The 12,081-nt window shown below is 38.7% G+C and overlaps 1 non-coding gene across 1 annotated transcript; it reads left to right on the top strand.

Annotated features, from left to right (window-relative positions):
- Positions 1 to 225: 225 nt before the first annotated feature.
- On the top strand, positions 226 to 333 carry LOC112780294 (small nucleolar RNA R71). Its single transcript, XR_003191140.1, has one exon. It is a non-coding gene; the product is annotated as a small nucleolar RNA R71 (small nucleolar RNA).
- Positions 334 to 12,081: the final 11,748 nt, after the last annotated feature.

Here is a 12,081-nt window from a genome sequence, read left to right as displayed (position 1 = left end):
CAGAGTATCAATTTCAAGAACTCCCTTCTTCTGAGGCGTCACATTACTCACAGGATTCCTCTCAGAAGTGTACATGAACTGGTTATTAGCAACCATGTCAATGAGTTCTTGATCTTCTGCAGGCATTTTCTTTAGGTGAATGGATCCACCTGCAGAAGTATCCAATGATATCTTAGCTAATTCAGACAGACCATCATAGAATATATCCAGGATGGTCCATTCTGAAAGCATGTCAGAAGGACACTTTTTGGTCAGTTGCTTATATCTCTCCCAAGCTTCATAGAGGGATTCACCTTCTTTCTGTCTGAAGGTTTGAACATCCTCTCTAAGCTTACTCAGCTTTTGAGGAGGAAAGAACTTGGCTAAGAAAGCCGTGACCAGGTTATCCCAAGATTTCAGGCTATCTTTGGGTTGAGAGTCCAACCACACTCTAGCTCTGTCTCTTACAGCAAACGGGAAAAGCATAAGCCTGTAGACCTCGGGATCAACCCCATTGGTCTTAACAGTATCACAGATATGCAAGAATTCAATTAAGAACTAAAAAGGATCTTCAGATGGAAGTCCATGAAACTTGCAGTTCTGCTGCATCAGAGAAACTAATTGAGGTTTCATCTCAAAGTTGTTTGCTCCAATGGCAGGGATGGAGATGCTTCTTCCATGTAAATTGGAATTAGGTGCAGTAAAGTCACCAAGCATCCTCCTTGCATTATTATTATTTTCGGCTGCCATCTCCTCTTCCTGTTCAAAAATTCCTGCAAGGTTGTCTCTGGATTGTTGTATTTTAGCTTCTCTTAGTTTCCTTTTCAGAGTCCTTTCAGGTTCAGGATCTGCTTCAACAAGAATGTTCTTGTCCTTGCTCCTGCTCATATGAAAAAGAAGAAAACAGAAAATAATAGGGATCCTCTTTGCCTCAGTAGAGAGAGGTTCCTTTGTGTGAGTAGAAGAAGAAAAGAATGTAATGTAAAGAAGAGAAGAGGAAAAACTCGAACACAGAGAGGGAGGTTGTGTTCGAATTTTTTGGATGGGAGAGAAGTGTTAGTAGATGAATAAATAAATAGAAGGAGATGAGAGAGAGAATTTCGAAATTTAATTAAAATAAAAATTAAAATTGAAAGTTAGATTTCGAAAATTAAAGTTGAAATTAAATTAAAATTAAAACAATTAGTTAATTAAAAAGGAATTTTGAAAAAGGAGAGAGAGAATTTTCGAAAATAAGAGAGAGAGGATTAGTTAGGTAGTTTTGAAAAAGATATGATTAAAACAAAAAGATAAGATTGATTGAAAAAGTTTTGAAATTTGTTTTTGAAAAAGATATGATTGAAATTTAAAAAGATATGATTGAAACAAAAAGATAAAATTTGAAAATCAATTTTAAAAAGATAAGAAGTTAGAAAAGATTTTGAAATTAATTTTGAAAAAGATATGATTGAAACTTTAATTTGAAAAAGATTTGAAAAGAAAATTAAAAAGATTTGATTTTAAAAACTAAAGTTGATTACTTGACTAACAAGAAACTAAAAAGATATGATTCTAGAGTTTAAAGATTGAACCTTTCTTAATAAGCAAGTAACAACTTGAAATTTTTTAATCAATCATTTTAAATGTTAGTAAAGATTTTGAAAATTAAGAAATAAAATAAGAAAAAGATTTTGAAAATCAAATTTAAAAAGTTTTCAAAAATATGAAGGTAAAATGAAAAAGATTTTATTTTTGAAAAAGATTTTGAAAAGATAAGATTTTTAAATTGAAAATTTGATTTGATTCATAAGAAACAATTAAATTTAAAAACTTTTTGACTAAATCAAATCATATTTTCGAAAATTTTGAGTAAAATAAGGAAAAGATATTTTTTTTATTTTTGAATATTTAATAATGAGAGAGAAAAACACAAAATTGACTCAATGCATGAAAATTTTGGATCAAAACATGTAATGCATGCAAGAACACTATGAATGTCAAGATGAACACCAAGAACACTTTGAACGTCAAGATGAACACCTAGAACTTATTTTTGAAAATTTTTAAGAAAAGAAAAAATATGCAAGACACCAAATTTAAAAATTTTTAATTTTTAAACACTAAGAATTCAAGAATGCATATGAAAAACAAGAAAAGACACAAAACAATAAATTTTAAAGATCAAACAAGAAGACTTATCAAGAACAACTTGAAGATCATGAAGAATACCATGCATGAATTTTTCAAAAATTTTCAAGAAAAATTAAAAAGATGCAATTGACACTAGACTCAAACAAGAAATACAAAATTATTTTTGGTTTTATGATTTTATAAAATTTTTGTGTTTTTCAAAAATTATTTTGAAAAAGAAAAATAAGAATTTCAAAATTTTTAATAGGAATTCTAGGAATCTTGCAATATTAGTCTAAAGCTCCAGTCCAGGAATTAGACATGGCTCACTAGCTAGCCAAGCTTTCAGTGAAAGCTCCGGTCCAAAACACGAGACATGGCCAATGGCCAGCCAAGCTTCAGCAGGATGGTGCACGAAATTGTGATCATCAACAATGGCACCAAAGGACTTGGAGCTCTTAAACGTGAATCACACTTTGTCAAAATTCCGCACAACTAACCAGCAAGTGCACTGGGTCGTCCAAGTAATAAACCTTACGTGAGTAAGGGTCGATCCCACGGAGATTGTCGGCTTGAAGTAAGCTATGGTCATCTTGTAAATCTCAGTCAGGCGGATTCAAATGGCTATGGAGTTTAAGGTGATGAAAATAAACATAAAATAAAGATAGAAATACTTATGTAATTCATTGGTGGATTTCAGATAAGTGTATGAAGACGCTTTGTTCCTCTTAAACCTCTGCTTTCCTATTGCCTTCTTCCAATCATTCATACTCCTTTCCATGGCAAGCTTTATGTTGGGCATCACCATTGTCAATGGCTACATCCCGTCCTCTCAGTGAAAATGGTCCTGATGCTCTGTCACAACATCGGCTAATCAGCTGTCGGTTCTCGATCATGTCGGAATAGGATCCATTGATCCTTTTGCATCTGTCACACGCCCCACAGTCGCGAGTTTGAAGCTCGTCACAGTCATTCCTTCCCAGATCCTACTCGGAATACCACATACAAGGTTTAGACTTTCCGGATCTCAGGAATGGCTGCCATTAATTCTAGCCTATACAACGAAGGTTCCAATCTTAGATTAGAAACCCAAGAGATACGCATTCAAGCCATTGCTAGTAGAACAGAGGTGGTTGTCAGGCACATGTTCATAGGTGAGAATGATGATGAGTGTCACGAATCATCACATTCATCAAGTTGAAGAACGAATGAATATCTTGGAGAAGAAATAAGCTTGAGTTGAATAGAAAAACAATAGTACTTTGTATTAATTCATGAAGAACAGCAGAGCTCCACACCTTAATCTATGGTGTGTAGAAACTTCACCGTTGAAAATACATAAGAACAAGAAGTCTAGGCATGGCCGTGAGGCCAGCCTCAAAGGTCTAGGGACTAAACGTCCAAAGACGTGTCTAAATACAATAGCAAAAGGTCCTATTTATAGAGAACTAGTAGCCTAGGGTTTACAGAAATCAGTAATTAATGCAGAAATCTTCTTTCGGGCCCACTTGGTGTGTGCTTGGGCTGAGCATTGAAGCATTTTCATGTAGAGACTATTCTTGGAGTTAAACGCCAGCTTTTGTGCCAGTTTGGGCGTTTAACTCCAGCTTTTGTGCCAGTTTTGGAGTTAAACGCCAGAATTCTTGAGCTGACTTGGAATGCCTGTTTGGGCCATCAAATCTCGGGCAAAGTATGGACTATTATATATTTCTGGGAAGCCCAGGATGTCTAATTTCAAACACAATTGAGAGCGCACCAATTGGATTTTTGTAGCTCAAGAAAATCCACTTTGAGCGCAGGGAGGTCAGAATCCAACAGCATCTGCAGTCCTTTTTCAGCCTCTGAATCAGATTTTTGCTCAGGTCCCTCAATTTCAGCCAGAAAATACCTGAAATCACAGAAAAACACACAAATTCATAGTAAAGTCCAGAAGAGTGATTTTTATTTAAAAACTAATAAAAACATAATAAAAACTAACTAAAATATACTAAAAACATAATAAAAATAATGCCAAAAAGTGTATAAATTATCCGCTCATCACAGGACATTACAAGCATTGAAGTGATTAGTTAAACCGTCAGTCCAAAAGAATTTAGACATGGCTTTACAGCTAGCCAGGATTCAACAAATCATCATGAAACACTAGAATTCATTCTTAAAAATTCTGAAGAAAAATATATTTTTTTGAAAATATTTAAATAATTTTTTTTATTTTTCAAAAATAAGAAATAAAAAGTTTAAAATTAAAACAAAATTACCTAATCTGAGCAACAAGATGAACCGTCAGTTGTCCAAACTCGAACAATCCCCGGCAACGGCGCCAAAAACTTGGTGTGCGAAATCGTGATCATTCCATTCCTTGGTAACGGCGCTAAAAACTCAATACGCACGTTCATGATCTTATATCAGTTTCGCAACTTCGTACAACTAACCAGCAAGTGCACTGGGTCGTCCAAGTAATAAACCTTACGTGAGTAAGGGTCAATCCCACGGAGATTGTTGGCTTGAAGCAAGCTATGGTCACCTTGTAAATCTCAGTCAGGCGGATTCAAATGTATTAAGAGATTATAATGAATGAAAATTAATTATAATATAAAATAGAATAGTGGTAATTATGTAATTCACTGGTGAGAATTTCAGATAAGCGTATAGAGATGCTTTCGTTCCTCTGATCTTTGCTTTCCTGCTGTCTTCATCCAATCAATCCTACTCCTTTCCATGGCAAGCTTTATGTAGGGCATCACCGTTGTCAATGGCTACATCCCATCCTCCTGTGAAAATGGTCCAATGCGCTGTCACTGTATGGCTAATCATCTGTCGATTCTCGATCATACTGGAATAGGATTTACTATCCTTTTGCGTCTGTCATTACGCCCAGCACTCGCGAGTTTGAAGCTCGTCACAGCCATCCCTTCCCAGATCCTACTCGGAATACCACAGACAAGGTTTAGACTTTCTAGATCTCAGGAATGGCCATCCATGGGTTCTAACTTATACCACGAAGACACTAATAACTCGGACTCGGTCCCCTGTATTAGATATCTAAGAGATATCCATTCAATCTAAGGTAGAACGGAAGTGGTTGTTAGGCACGCGTTCATAAGTTGAGAATGATGATGACTGTCACGATCATCACATCCATCATATTGAAGTGCGAGTGAATATCTTAGAAGCGGAATAAGTTGAATTGAATAGAAAAACAGTAGTACTTTGCATTAATCCTTGATGAACAGTAGAGCTCCACACCTTAATCTATGGAGTGTAGAAACTCTACCGTTGAAAATACATAAGTGATGAAGGTCCAGGCATGGCCGAGAGGCCAGCCCCCAAAACGTGATCAAAGGATCAAAAGATAATCCAAAGATGTAAATACAATAGTAAAAATTCCTATTTATACTAAACTAGTTACTAGGGTTTACAGAATTGAGTAATTGATGCAGAAATCCATTTCCGGGGCCCACTTGGTGTGTTCTTGGGTTGAGCTTAAAGTTTACACGTGGATAGGTCATTCTTGGAGTTGAACGCCAGTTTGTAACGTGTTTCTAGCGTTGAACTCCACTTTGCAACTTGTTTCTGGCGCTGAACGCCAGACTACAACATGGAACTGGCGTTCAACGCCAGTTTGCATCGTCTAAACTCGGGCAACATATGAACTATTATATATTGCTGGAAAGCTCTGGATGTCTACTTTCTAACGCAATTAGAAGCGTGCCATTTGGAGTTCTTTTGCTCCAGAAAATTCACTTTGAGTGCAGGGAGGTCAGAATCCAACAGCATCTGCAGTCCTTCTTCAACCTCTGAATCTGATTTTTGCTCAGGTCCCTCAATTTCAGACAGAAAAAACCTGAAATCACAGAAAAACACACAAACTCATAGTAAAGTCCAGAAATGTGAATTTTAATTAAAAACTAATAAAAATATACTAAAAACTAACTAAATCATACTAAGAACATACTAAAAACAATGCCAAAAAGCGTATAAATTATCCGCTCATCAGTTACTAAATGTTATGTAGCAAGGTTGCTCTTGATAGTGGATTTTTAGTTGATAATCCCAGGTTAGTTAACCTAAGTTACCAAGTGATGAAGCACTCCTAAGAACATATTCATCCAAGAAGATCCTTGGTACAAGAGCACCACAGACACATCCCTCAAGTTTCAAGCCCTTGGTGCCTAGCCTTATTCTTTATTAACTTTTCTTTCTTTTTCAACTCTTATTGTTCTTTTCCTTTTTCTTATTAGGATCTTATTATTTAGCTAGTCTCATGGGGTGTGTTTCAAGTATATGATTCAGGACAGATAGTTGCCTTCCCACCTTGTTGGTGAACTAACTTAGCTAAGTGATTACTACACCACAAATTTAAGGACCTACTCCACAACTTGAACATCACTCTGGTCTTTCATAACATCTCTTTTTTTTTATTTAGCTTAAAAGGACAAGCATACAATAAGCAAGATGAAAATGAAAACAGGCAACTTGAACCAGCAAGCATAGACCTAAGTAAGGAGAATACTAAAGACAGAATTGAAATTCCTAAACTACCATGGAAGCATGTTCTATTTCATACATGATTTTCCTTATTTAAAAGACTTGAAAAAGAAAGATCGAACAATGAGGGAACTCCACCACCTTTTACTCATGGGGTTGTTCATGCTCTCCCTCCTGTTTGTCCTCCTTGTGTTTTTCTTGAGTGCTTGCACTCCCACTTCCCTTGCTCTTTCCAATCAACTTCTTCCAGAAGCCAGCATCTTCCATCTTCTTTTTCAATGTTTCCTTCTGCTATTTCACCTTCCTTTCCTCTTTTTCTGTGAGATCTTTTTGGACCTCATCATACCTAGGGATTGCAGAGTGTAGATTATGCATATGACTAGACATATAGTTCAACTTGGCTTGAGTATTTTTGTTGAACTCCTCCCTATGTAGTTTCCATCCTTCATTAAGTACACTAAACTCATTGAATGCCTTCGTCTGAGCTAGCTGGCGTTGGTTGAGTTCTTGAAGGCGTTTATCTTGACACTCTTGCCTTTCAGTCACTTGATTGATGGCTTGAGTGAGCTGGGAATAATGTTCCATTTGCTGTTTCTGCCACTCCCCTTGTTAATTCATCCAATTAGAAAGGAGTTCTTCTTGACGATCCATCCTTTGAGATTGAACGTGTAGTTGTTGCTCTTGCCCTTCCATATATCTCCTTGCCAAGTCCTCAATGGCTCCTTGAATGTGTCCCAGATTTATATTGGTTGGATCATAGTACTCTTCTTGCTGATATTCTTCCTGTTGAGGTTCTTCTTGGTGAGGTTATTCTTGTGGTGTTCTTCTCCCTATTTGAGGCCTTCTTTGTTGTTGGGCAGGTGTCACATACGTTATACGCTGGAGTGTAACCATCCTTCCAGGGTTCACCCAAGTTGGATTGCTGTCCTCGAAGACTACCTTGGCTTTCCTACACAGCCTAAGGATGGTGCTGGGGAACCAAAGTCTAGCACCTGGATCATTCTTCTCGGCTGATTCTTGAATCCCCTCAGCTATAATTTCTTCACATTGATGCCTCCACCCTTTACTAAGCAGTGTACCATAGTAGCTCGAGTAACGTTGACCTCAGAATTGTTTGCAGTTGGGAGGATAGATCTCCTCACAAGTTCAAACCATCCCTTGGCTTCTGGGATGAGGTCTCCTCTCCTGATGAACCGAGGTCTTCTATCTGAATACCTTTCCTAGTCAGATCCTATAACACACATATCATTCACAATTTCTTCAAGTTCATCATTGTCGGGGACATTACTTATTCTCACGTGATAACTGGGCTCATCAAAATGTGGTGATTTCAGCTGAAGAACCCTTGTTATGGCATTGGGGCTGAAGTCCACCTCTTTTCCTCTCACGTATCTTTTGAAGGTGGGGGCCTTGGTTTTGTCTTCTCTGACCACATTTGCATAGAATTCTTTGATGAGGTTTGCATTTATCTTTGCTTTTGGGTTCGTGAGCCTTTGCCAACCCCTTTGTTCTATCTTCTCTCAAATCTGTGGGCATTCATCTTCATTGAACTGGAATATTAACTCAGGAAATATCTTTTTGAGCTTTATCCGTTCAAATTCACGTTCATGGAATGCAGTTCTGAATTTCCCTTCATTAAAAGGGCTGCTCTCAACCGGTTCCTTTCTCTTTTGCCTCTTGGAGCTTGATGATGCCATGAATGATTTTTGAAAAGTGAAGGTGTTGAGGTTAGTGATGAGTGGTGGAATTCGGTTGGGTTTGGATAGGGTGTAGCTTGGAGAATTATACTTCGAGAGTCAGAAGTTTGAAGAAGTGGTTGTTGGAATGTGAAGGGAAGTACGGACTAGGAATCACTTATATAGGGAAATGATGAGTAAATGAAAGGTGTGGATTGATGGGGTGGTTGTATGATGGATGGATGGGGTTTTGCATGGGATGAGCACAAGGATCATCAACTTTATGATGGGGTTGGTTCAGTTTCCAAGCTTGTTCTCCTTCCAATGTTGCATGGCAACAATTTCCAATGTAATCCCCCTGGAGACACGTGTATAGTCTTCTCTTTTTGTGGTGGCCGAACCCTTCAATTGTCCCATCAATTCTCCTACAAAATAAAAGAAATGTGATTAAAAGAAAACTTGTGGAAAATGGCGGCAAAATTTAAAAAGAAGAGAATAACTACTTTTTAAAGTTTTTGTTTCTAACTACTAAGTACTGTTCATGAGTGCAAACCAACTGACTAACTGAATATCCATGTATGCAACGTTGGCGACACTAAACTTAGTTTGGTGCTATGTGGTGGAAAAGATTTGTTCAAGGCTCTAAGAGTGACATGATATGGGTTACATTTATGTTCTCTTAGTGTGCCCTGAACACCAAACTTATTCTTCACTATATGTTGCACAAAAGGGCTCATTCAAGTGGATGTCGAAGTTGATTTGAAATTCATGAACCTTGCTTTATTAACTACTTTAAAAGCATGTAAAACATGGGTTGCCTCCCATGAAGCGCTTCTTTAGCGTCACTAGCTTGACGTTCTGCCTTTATCATGGTGGTTGGTAATGCTTCAGATCTTCCCCTCTTGCAGTAAACCTATATCCATTGGCTTCATCAATGATCTCTACATGTTCTAGGGAGAGAACTTTGTTGATGGTGAAAACCTTAGGTAACTGAGATGGGATGGTGGAGAGATGAGGTGGGATATCTAGGAAGTAAGCTGAGATCACTTTATCCCCTGGAAAGAAATTTTCTGTAGGGATCTTTTTGTTCCTCCATCTCCTTGGTATCTTCTTCTTTGTTTCTTTTGCTGTTATCCTGCTCTTTGTGGTCTCTTTTCCTAGGGAGATTTTGTTGCTGGTCCCATATGATTCTGGTGGTTTTGGCTCCACTTGTGTTTCCTTTAGCTGTGACAGCTGCTGATTATTTTGTTCATCACCCAAAGGAATTCCTGAGTGTACAGCTTGTGCCTCAATGCTTGTTTCTCCCACCATTGCTCTGTCATGCTCTGTCCTTAGTTCCTTGCCTTCCTGACTTGCTTCTTGTGAGGGTTTGAAGATATTGAAGGTGAGTTGTTCGTCATGTACCCTCAGTATTAGCTCTCCTTGCTCCACATCTATGAGTGCTCTGGCTGTAGCTAAGAATGGTCTTCCCAATATGATTGGGTGAAAATGACTTTCTTCCATTTCCAGTATGACAAAGTCTGTGGGAAGGAAGTAGTTCCCAATCTTCACCAGCACGTTTTCAACCACTCCTATTGCTTGTTTTTGAGTTTTGTCCGCCAGCCTGATGACTACGTCTGTGGGCATCAGCTCATTGATTTGCAGCCTCTTCATAAGGGATAAAGGCATTAAGTTGATGCTTGCTCCCAGATGACAGAGTCCTTTATCAAACATTGTTTCTCCTATGGCACAGGGGATGTGAAAACTCCCTGGGTCCTTCCTTTTTGTAGGCAGCTCTGGTTGAATGATAGCACTGCACTCCTTATTCATCACTATGGTTTGTCCTCCCTTGAGTGAGTTTTTCCTGGTCAGCAGCTCCTTCATGTACTTAATGTATGAGGGCATTTGTTGGAGGGCCTTGATGAATGGTATGTTTACATGGAGAGATGCAAATATGTCATGAAACCTTGAGTATATTCTCTTCTCTACACCACCATTGAGTAATTAGGGAAAGGGTGCATAGAGTCTCAGCAGCTCCTTCTGTGTAATTATGGTTTCTTGATGCTTCTCTTCCTGCTTTCCTGCTGATGTATCTTCAGGTTGTTCTGATGGTTTGTTCGGCTCTTCCTCAGTCTCCTTATCACTTATAGTAACTATCTTGCAATCTTCTCATCTGACTTTCTTTGCTTCACCTCTCGGATTTTTCTCTGTGTCACTTGGGAAGCTATCAGTAGGTTTTAGAATTTTCTCAGATAGGTATCCCACTTGAAATTCCAGCCTCTTGATGGTGTCTCCCTGATTCTTGATATTGGCTCACACCTCCTCTTTGAACACCTTGTTATCTTGAATCTCCTTGCATATGCCTTCAAGTAGAGTCTCAATCCTTGATAGTCTTTCTTCCGATGATGGATAGTTGAGATTGGAAGGATGAGAAGGGCCATTTTGACTTTGGTATGGATGTTGAGAGGTGTTGTTGGGTGGGTGTTGGTATGACCTCTGTGTGGAGTGTTGGTGAGTTCCATTGTTATTGGGGTTATGGCATCTCTGATCTTGGCCTTGGTCTTGTTGATTTCCCCACCCAAAGTTTGGGTAGTTCCTCCAACCAGGATTATACGTTTTGGAGTATGGGTCATGATTCTGCCTAGGTGAATTCCCAATGTAGTTGGCTTGTTCCTGATCACCCTCTGCTTCTTCATTCACTCCTTCTTGGGTTGCTGCTGAAGTGGTGATTGCTGCTACTTGATTCCTCTCCATCTTCTTAGTGAGGTCAGCTAATTGCTTGGTAATCATCTTGTTTTGAGCTAGCAGTGCATCCATATTGTTCAGCTCAATCACTCCTCTAGTGTTGCCTCTTTCAGAAGCATAGAAGTAGTCATTCTCTTCTACAGTCTCAATGACATCTATGGCTTCTTCAATGGTCTTCTTCTTATTCAGAGTCCCCTGGATGAGTGGTCTACTGCCTTCTTTGATTCATACGAAAGGCCTTCATAGAAAATGTGCAACTGCACCCATTCATTGAACATATCTAGCAGGCATCTTCTTGTCAAGTCTTTAAACCTCTCCCATGATTCATATAGAGTCTCACCATCCTACTGCCTGAATGTTTGTACCTCAGCTCTCAACCTGTTAATCCGTTGAGGAGGATAGAATCTTGCCAAGAACTTGTTCACCATATCTTCCCAGGTTGCTAAACTCTCCTTTGAAAAGGATTCCAGCCATTTAGATTCTTTGTCCTTGAGCGAGAAGGGAAACAGAAGTAGTCTATAGGTGTCAGGATGAACACCATTAGACTTCACAGTATCGCATATCCTCAGGAAGGTGGTTAGATGTTGATTAGGGTCTTCTTGGACATTTCCTCCGAATGAACAATTGTTCTGAACAAGGGTGATGAGCTGTGGCTTTAGTTCAAAGTTGTTGGCATGTATGGTTGGCCTTTGGATGCTACTTCTATAGCTTCCAGGGTTTGGGTTGATGTAAGAACCTAGAACTCTTCTCTCTTGTCCAGCCTGATGTGCTGGACCTTCTCTGCCATGGTTGTCAGCCTCTTCTTCATGATGGTTCTCCATATTCTCCTCCATGTCTGGTTTAAAGTACTCTTCCTCTTCCTCAGGACCAACTACTCTCTTTCCTCTTGCTTCCCTCCTTAATCTAAGGAAGGTCCTCTCAGGTTCAGAATCAAAGGAAATTGAAGCCCCGCTTCTTCTACCTGTCATACAACCAACAAGGCAAAAGCAAGAAAGATAGATGCAGACAGTAATTTCTACAGAAATGCTGTTAGTGTGAGTGATACAATATATCAAACAGTTAGTGGGTTAGTGACTGAATTGTAAACAACTAAGAAAATGGGTAG

The sequence above is a fragment of the Arachis hypogaea genome, chromosome 19 (assembly GCF_003086295.3).
Source record: "Arachis hypogaea cultivar Tifrunner chromosome 19, arahy.Tifrunner.gnm2.J5K5, whole genome shotgun sequence".
NCBI classification, from domain to species: domain Eukaryota; kingdom Viridiplantae; phylum Streptophyta; class Magnoliopsida; order Fabales; family Fabaceae; genus Arachis; species Arachis hypogaea.
This window is presented reverse-complemented; position numbering and strand designations above follow the sequence as displayed.